This window comes from Euprymna scolopes, chromosome 5 (assembly GCF_053919585.1).
Source record: "Euprymna scolopes isolate OS-2025 chromosome 5, ASM5391958v1, whole genome shotgun sequence".
In the NCBI taxonomy this organism is placed as follows: Eukaryota; Metazoa; Mollusca; class Cephalopoda; order Sepiida; family Sepiolidae; genus Euprymna; species Euprymna scolopes.
Window position 1 is genome coordinate 148920200 of NC_136486.1, and position 10219 is coordinate 148930418.

The 10219-nt window shown below is 32.3% G+C and overlaps 1 pseudogene; it reads right to left on the reverse strand.

Annotated features, from left to right (window-relative positions):
* Positions 1-4840: 4840 nt before the first annotated feature.
* LOC145277271 (U2 spliceosomal RNA) lies at positions 4841-4946 on the reverse strand (annotated as a pseudogene).
* Between the last annotated feature and the right edge of the window lie 5273 nt (positions 4947-10219).

Below are 10219 nucleotides of genomic sequence, written 5' to 3' on the forward strand. Positions count from 1 at the left end.
ACATATGCATATATACATATATATACACACATATATATACATATGCATATATACATATATATACACACATATATATACATATGCATATATACATATATATACACATATATATACATATGCATATATACATATATATACACATATATATACATATGCATATATACATATATATACACATATATATACATATGCATATATACATATATATACACATATATATACATATGCATATATACATATATATACACATATATATACATATATATACACATATATACACATATGCATATATACATATATATACACATATACATACACATACATATATATACACATATACATACACATACATATATATACATATGCATATATACATATATATACACCTATATATATACATGTGCATATATACATATATATACACATATACATATACATATGCATATATACATATATATACACATATACATATACATATGCATATATACATATATATACACATATACATATACATATGCATATATACATATATATACACATATGCATATATATACACATATACACATATATGTACACATCTACATTTATATACACATATACATATATATACACATATATACACATATGCATATATACATATATATACATATATATACATATATATACACATATGCATATACATATATATATACATATATATACATATACATATATCCACACATATATATATAGTGTGTGTGTGTTTGTATGTGTGTGTCTATAACAAATTTATAAAAGTTCTGGCCTGCCGCAATCGCAAATTTAGTTTTCGAAAATGCGCATCTCCTGTCAGAATTTAACACTGCGTCCACGAATGTGACGTGCTGATATATCAAGTGTTTGATATCAAGAGTTGCCGTTTTAGTAAATGAGCTAAGGATGTCATTTTTGGTCATTTTATTCTTTTTGTTTTCTTCTTGTTCATTTGTTTTGCATTTCTTCGAACTTGTTTACGTAATTTTCACCATTTTACTCTCATTTACATTCACCTTTTTCGCTCCTTTCTTCCATCATTCTTCAATTTTATAAATTTTCTCATCCAGCGTCCTTAACAACACCTATATATTTTTCTACCTTTATTTTCGTGTTTCTTAAACTTTTTTCCTCCTCATCATTTCATCTTCCCTAAATCCGTTCATTCATTATTTCTTTCGTTCTTTTAATCTGTTTATTCCTTCAACTTATAATCTCCTCATCAAAGGGGGAATTGTGTCTTTCATGTTTAAATCACCTTCTCGCAATACGGAATTCCCTTCCTTTCATACACCACTCTTCTTTTGTCTTTTCAGAAAGGAGATTGAATAAGCCTCTACTTCAACAGCACAGATTGAATTTCTTTGTTTGTTCGGATCTGTTTTATGCCAAATTCAAGGATTATACTTTCATTCACTCACTTCACTGGTAGCAACTATTTCCTTGGCCAAAACAATGAGCTCTTGTTTTAAAAGGTTAAGGTGTAAGAACATTATATCGCGCGCTCTATTGTATAGCAACGCGTGTGGATGAGGCAACGAGGAAACTAATGTAGGAACAATTTTACTTATGAGCATTACCATTCTGAAGACAAGTTTGTACATGAAAACTGATAGTGAAACAAATTCAATTCGTGTAGTTTAACAAAGTACTTGTTTGGAAATTTTGGCTGTTTTATAGAATACAAGATTTGTTTATTGTAATACCATAACGTGTGTTATTGTCAAAGATTTCTTATCAAGATACTAACAAAATCGATTTTTTAAACATTAAAATATTAAACCTTATCAGAATCCCCCAAATGCAATATATACTCCCACGCATTTGTATAAACAATCAATAATTTATAACTTCAGAATTTTTGCAAGTCTCCAGAACTTGGATGTTCATTTGTCAATTCGAACAGTAACAAATTTATATATATATATATATATATATATATATATATATATATATATATATATATATATATATATATAATTATTATTATTATTATTAATATTATTATTATTATTACTACTATGAAAAACTTTTTAATACTTACAGACACTAGTGTTTTATCTTTTGAAGAATCATAAGTACAGGGTGTCACGATTGCCGCCGGTCAGATGATTCGAACTCGGCCATGAAGCTATCTCTAATTCCATTACCACGGAACAAACATTCGACTCATGTTAACCACGGAAAATATAGATTAAATTAACATGTATATAATATAAAGTGTAAATGTCATTCAAGACAGCCGAGAATGATTTTATGATTTTAACAGTATGATCTTATCACGTGGGCTTAAGTGACCAACTTATTTCGTTTTAATAAAAAGTTCTCGACAGTAAGAACCGAGTTTATAAGGAGCTGGCAGAATCCTTACTATAATAATTATTTTTAATACCTACAAACACTAAGTTTTCATCCTTTCAGGAATCATCAGTTCATGATGTCCTGAGATTATATGTATATATGATATTTACGAATTATTCAAAGCGTTTATCCGGTCATTTCTGATGCAACGAGAGTAAGGTACACCAGTGGATTATTTTTTGTTTCAAAATTCCATACAAATGCACGAATTCGACATAAAGATCCAAGAGTTGGATACGACACGCCCGAAGAAGGTCGGATGTAACATCGGCCGAAATATTGTGAGAATCACATCCAAGAACAGTAATTCGAATAATACAAATAATACGGTCAGCACATGAAATCTTCTACAGTTGCTGAATGAACAGATCTCAAATGTTTATTCAACGGCGAAAATTACATTTTATCTGTCTATGTGAAAAAAAAAGGTATACGTGTGCGTAATCTAATTGTATTTGGAAAAAGAAAAAATACATTAGGAGTTTACATCGTTTAGACGTCAGTGATATGTGGTTCGCGTGGAAAATAGTTTGTGATACTTTGGATAAACAAAAATAGCATGCGCATTTGTTTAATATATCTTGTAGTAACGTTTTGTTTTTGCTTGGGGAGTGAACACTTGAGGTCACTCTAAGATAAGGGTTAAATATTTTTTTTTTGGAAATCACTCCAAACAAGGTATAAAGCCACTCAATGTAAGGAGCTGAAACTATAATACTCAAGGTTAAAAACCGATAATTGTTAAGTGGAATAGCCTCTAACCTAGAAAGCAGCAATTCCTCCTTGTTCGCCAAAAACATTACTCATGGAATGGGAGAACTAAAAGAAAAACTAATGGAAACGAGTTACACAGCTGACGAAAGTAAACTCTACTTGTTCGACTGACGGAGTAATAAACGATTTTGTTACCTGTGTCAATTTATTTTTATGATTCACGGTCGCCTCACAGAAACTAATAATTTTGCGAGTCCTATCAATTTTGTCTGCAGACATAATTTTAGAAAAAGACAATACGCACGAATTGGTATTTTACAAGTTATTTTTTGTTTTTCCTTTACGTAAAATATTTTCAGGCATCGGCTTATTTTACAAATATAATTGAAACTCGCAAACTTCCCGCCATTTTCATGAATGAAAAGAGTTAAGTAAACAAACAATTACCGAATATTTCGGCGTATAAGGCGATAATTAGATAAGACAGGATACAAAATTGGAGCAAATTTTAATAAATTAATCGTATATCAGTTGTATAAGACGACTGCTAAATCATGAAACCATGTTTATTTAGCCTAGGTTAGAGATTGCAACACTCGGTACTTTATGAAATATTGGTTTTTAAAGATGATTTTTTTAACTTTAAGGGTCGTCTTATACGCCGAAATATACAGTATAGTAATTTCAACCAAGAACGAGACAAATATTACTTTCGTTTGTATTAGATGCAGCATCTGACACAAATGTAGATGGAGTAACACGTAGCACCGGGACCCCTTTAACGTAAATACGCTCAGTTAAGCCAACAAGCGGCAAAATCAGAAACTTTTATTATAAATGTTTCTCGATGCCGAAAAACCTACTTATATGGTAGTTTTTTGTATCTCTGGAACTGCTAGACTTTGTAATTTAGTCCGCGTTTAGTGCTTCCCCAACCGTACGAACATCAAGAAATTTAAATGTAAGGTGAACAGACATCTTGTTGCACAATTCTCTACTTGGTGTATCCTAGAAGGTGTGGTCGTTAAATCACAATAGTCATTGTTTCCATAGAAATGTGCTTTGTTTGAAGTGAATGGGAGTACAGCAGAACCCCGGGACACGGTGGTCCTAGGATATAGTTGTTTTCAGGTTACTATGTAGGATACAGTTGTTTTTCAGGTTGTGTTATTTGTCCAGTCTAACGGTGTTATTTTTAATAGTATTTGATTATATACATATATACATTATATACAGATTGTACTGTATTTTATGACTAATTTTTAATGCCGTATCCAGAGGTTCTAATATATATATATATATATATATATATATATATATATATATATATAAGGGACATACTGTGCGTGTTTGTGAGTCCGTTCCCTATGAACTCGAAAACAGCTAGGTCGAATTTATGAAATTTCGCACGAAGGTATATAGTATGCCTGATACTGCTCTTAGAATTTGTATCCATTAGTCGCGTACTCTCGTGTAATGAATGAATGCGTGAATGTAGGATTGACATGAAATACTTAAAGATAAACTAAAATGACCGAAAAATGGGCTGAAGTGACTTAAATAAATAAAAAGTAAATGACTTAGAATGACTTTAATGAACTTAAGGATGAATTGAATGACCTTAAGAATGACTTGAATGCTTAAAAATAACTGGAATCCTTCAAAAACAACTTGAATGATCTGGAGAATGACTTGAATGGCTTTGAGACTTACTGATTGTAAAGTGGGTGATCATTTTACATTAAATTAATACAGAAAGTGATCCCCCATTTTATATCACAAAGTTACAAACATAAGTACACCATGTAGTAAGAACAGATACTACACTTTGATCTTAGTCAAAAGGCCAAGAAAAGGGTATTTATTTGCTCCCCCATCGAGCAAATTAGGCACAAGGGCGATTTGTAATGTGAGGAGTAATGTGGAAATGGGGACCAGCTCCCCGGGGAGTAGGGGAGCTGGATAGTGACAATTGGTATGAAGGATTGCCCCTATATTGACCAAGGTCTTATATGTGGGGCTGCCCCCACATATGGTCTTTCCTAGCAGTATCTGCTGGAACAGATACTACAAAAGGCCAAGAAAAGCTTAAAAAGCTAAGAACAGCATCTATTAAGAACAGACCTTTGATCTTAACCAAAAAGGCCAAGCACAAAAGTGTTACGGACAGACCGACCGACCGACGGACCGACTTCACGCGACTAAAAATAATTTTATAAAATCATATCTACATTGCGATGTCGATGGCAATGTAATGTGCACTACGTCACTGTGGGTAGGCATGTGAAGCTTCCACCCGGTGAACTGTAATGGATCCATAACTAGAAAAGGCAATCAATCGATTTAATTAAAAAATGGGAGATCTCAAAGATTTCGATTACAATAAAAATATGGGAGTGTGAAACATTCATTGACCATCATTCAACTTGGACAACATCATAAGTGTGTGTGTGTGTGAAGAAGACTCGGAAAAGTCTAGCTCTCTAAAGTTTTAATAATGGCATATTGTTCTATTAGAAGAATCAAAGTTAACATTATAGAATCCATACTCAAACTGATGAGGTCATGAATGTTGATTCAATCGCAAATCATGGCGTTGTGTCTATTAACGCTGTTAATTCGTTATTTTTATTTGAATCGTGAATTAAAGTGTGCCTATTCTTGGAAAAGGTTTGAATCATAAATCGATACCCACGTGTCTTTAATGACAAATCTTTTCATGATTCTGATTGTTTAAAGCAAATGACCGAACCCACGATGAAGTTAATAAATTCTTATTATCATTATCTATACGACACGTGATATGTTTGATCAATGTTGTTACAAAGTACATGCACGTATATATTGTTATTGCTTTTATCTGCAACAACAAACACGGTAGAAAAATGTTACAGGAGGGTCGGAAAACGAGATTGAAGAATCATCGCCCTGGAGGAGGAAGAACACTGTGGTCTGCAAAATATATGGTTGGGCAGCCCCGTCGGCATTCCCCACTAGCGGTGCCTCAGATAATTAAGAATAACCCAATCTCATCTCAAAAGAGAAGGAACAAAATTAAGGAACTTAACCCTCTAGAACTGCACATGGCTAGTAACATAACGCAGTTAACAGGGGAAAATGTATTAAAAAATAGCATAGACTGGTGGTTTGGGATCCGGGAAAAAATACCGGTCGACTGATTTATGTTACCCTCTCTCTCTCTCTCTCTCTCTCTCTCTCTCTCTCTCTCTCTCTCTCTCTCTCTCTCTCTCTCTCTCTCTCTCTCTCTCTGATGCTGTAGCTACTATGATTATTCTACCATCACTCTGTCTCATCAGTTCACTTAATCCCTTCCTCCCATCCTTTCATGTTACTATCAACATCCAAAATATGCAAATGTGGAAACCATTAATCAACAGACGATGACAGCGGCAGTTGACGATGGCTAAGTGGTTAACGACACGAGTGACAATTTTAGTGTGTTAAGTTCGAATCCAGTTCGTTCACAGAATAACCCTTAGTTCTGGATTTTGGCAATCTTCATGTGATCCTTCCCGTAAGTAACCGATGTCTTTGTAGAAAAAAACTCTTACATGAAAAATATCGGGGAAACGAATGTGAACAATATACATCTGATTCATTCGAAATGAACGATGATGATTAACAACCAAGACAACAGTTCATCTAAATCAAACAGCATGAAGCATCTCTTTCTCTCTTTTCCAACTTCACCCACGTAAATAGCGAATGTTCTATCGCGGACAACTGCGAAGATTTACTCGACGCAATTTAACAATATCCGTTCTTATATATTGAAACTATATAAGAACGTGATAGAAAAGTAACGTTAAATAACCATCGTTGGAGACCACGTGTATCTAACTTTCTAGTGACGCCATTCTATGAGGAAAACAAAAGATAAACAAACATGCTTTCCGAAAATTTGATATTTAAATAAACAACTGCTTGTTTATTTTTTTTAAATATCTGCGTTGAATTTGTATCTTAAACTTGTGAATTTCAATTTCAATTTCAATTTAAACAAAGCTTTTATCATCAAGAAAAAAGTTTTTACTAATGTTGAATGATTTTTGTTTTCTTTACGAAAAAAAAAAAAAGATCCTCTATCCTTGCAGTCAATGCTGTTTGATCTGAAGCAGGAATTAATTTATTGCCAGACTCAGTTTCGTCAAATTTTAGTCTTTAGGAAAGCTAGTTATCTTTGCACCAACGAGCGATATGCAAGTCTATCAACTATCTATTAAGACTGTGGCTTAGTAATCAGTTAATAATTGCTGCCTTTGGCTATACTTTTCTTTGGGAATATATAAGACACAGTGAAATATAGCTATGAGAATAGAAAAGAACAAATAGGCTATTGATCGCAGTTGAATCTTTCTAACATTATCTATTTCAAGTTCTGAAATAAAGTGACACAATTCATAAGATGTCAAAAGTCAGGTTACAATTAATGAAATTGATCCCAAGTTACGAAATTGGGAGTAGATATTATTCCCTTCATCGTGAATTATTTCCGTACTTTATAAAAAACCATTGGATCAAAATAGTTCTTTTGCGATTCACGATGATTAGTTTTTCGTTTTTAGATTGAAGATGACACTTCGATAATTCTTAACTTATATCAGGATGCATTGTTTTTTTAAACTGTAACCCTAGAAAAACGTTTTTTAGGCATTTATTCGAATAACTAGAAAAACAAAATGAGTACAAATAAATATGCAATTAATAAATATCGCCAAACACAAGACAAGTTACTATTGCACCTATCTGGATAAGTATTTTGTGTGAACTTATTTTAAAGTGTTTTTCTTTAAAAAAACATATGTAGTGTAAAGAAACATGGCACTGTATTTCCAGCCAGTTTAGAGCCGGGATAATGGGTCTAAAATCGAAACTAAAACAAAACAGATCCAATTTCTTAAGCGACAGAAAGTATTTCGTTCATTGGCATCAGAATAAAATATTTGCATGAAGGATAATTCCAAAAGGCAAGTACCTGTATTTTTATACGCTTATGGTTATCGTACTTTATTCACTGTTTTTAGGTTTTGGTTTCGATTACAGCTAGAGTGTTTGGAACTTTTTTTATTTACAAGAAGTGAACAGTTTAGAAAAAAAAAACATACTCGTATGCACAATATTTGTGCGTATTTGGCGACCGGACAATGCCGGACTGCCTACTAGTATATCAATAAAAGTGAGAATATATGTCTGTGAGGATAACTCACAACCTACATACTCAACAAATGTTTAATCTACAGGCTTAAAAATTGGTATATGGGGTATTCAGACACGTGAAAAACATTTTAACCTGTTTCCACTTAGACAAAAGGGCTGCTAAGGGCTCAACATTTAAAATTCGGTACATGGAGGGTCATTGGATTTTTATATTTGCTAACTGTTTCACGACTACGTATAATCGAATTGTTTACATGACAGCTGCCTTATGTTAAGAATATGTAGATTTGAAAACACCGTTTAAAGAACGTGACAGGCTGGCCTAATGGTTGTCGTACTTGACTCGCTTTTAGGCTTTAGTTTCGATCTCAGCTCATGTATTTCCTATTTTTTTACTCACAAGAAGTGAACTCTGTAAAAGCCTCGATGCCCGAGCGTCAACTAATTATGTATACAGATGTAACTGTGTAATCCATCACTTGGGCAACGCCGGGTATATCTTCTAGTATGCATATAAAAATGTTCTCCTTGTATGTGCGTGTGCGAAACGTCTCTACGAAAGTCCTCTCTGAATATTTGGGCTCGAGATTTGAAAATTGATGTATGGAGTATTTGGACTTCGGGAATACTTTCGATTTTATTTTTTAGCCTGTCAAAATAGCTGATAAGGGGTACAAATTGAAAAGAATGTTGACCTTGGCAGGATTAAATCAATTAACTTCCGAGTAGGCATACATTTAAGCTTGCAGTCGTTTAATTATACCGATAGCTCAGACGATAACGACGAAAGCTGAAACGGTAAATGTTTTTGGTTTCGATTCTAGCTGATGGCAATGAAGTCATGTTTTTTTGTTACCATCACAATATAAACAGAATAGCTGACAAATATCAATATATTCTTAAGTCTTAATAGAAATGCCAGCAGTTTTTCCATCGACCCATTTTCTTTAAGGATTTACTTTCTCTTTAAAATAGTTTTTAGTGTCAGCTAAGTGTCCTAAGAGCTTTGCAATCATTAAGGTTCTGCGTCTTGAGGGCCTCCATTAATTTTTTATCCCTTAGAGTTTTCTTTCTCTTATTTAGACTTCTTTACAATCTTATTCAGTTTACCATTTTTAAGAGTTCCCTGCTTCATATTCTAAATCGGTATCATAACTTTCTTCTTTATATTCTTCTTTTCAGTGTGTTTCAGTTTATGTACTTTTATGTCATTTTATTCCTTACATTATTCCGCTTTATTTTTAGTGTTGTTTAATAATGTTCATTTTTGCTTTTCTGAAGTATTATTCATTTAATTTTTCTATTTTTCCATATTTATCTCCAATTTTTTTTATTTTTTGTTTGCTTAATTTGCTGCTCCTTAGTTTTCAGAATTATATTTTTTCGTTTTTGCCTTATTTATTGGCTGTTGTATTTTCTTTATTTTCTTTACTGCAGAAATGATATTTTCAACTTCCAATTATATATAAATTATACGGGGAATCTATTTTTAAGATTTTATGTCACCATATAAAAAGAGTGGTTCATAAAACATCTTATACTTACATTGGAGGAACGCTTTTTACAACAAACAGTGTATATATAATATATATATATATATATATATATATATAATATATATATATATATATATATATATATATATATATATATATATATAACCACAACAAAGGTAGATATTTCTCGCATGCCTTTCTAGCTAGGGATTTCCCCTTCCTTCCTTCTCTTCAAAAAATGCTCCATTGCCAAAAGTGTACTTATTCATAAAGTCTGAAAAAATGCTGGTTTTGAAAATTTTCAAACGACATAATGCTTGAAATTGTCGAACTGGACAGGGAAACAATTGTAACGTAAATTGAAATACACTTTTTGTTACCACCAACACGTTGTTTTGAAGTCTTGTTTTTGCTTACACAGTATATATATATATATATATATATATATATATATATAT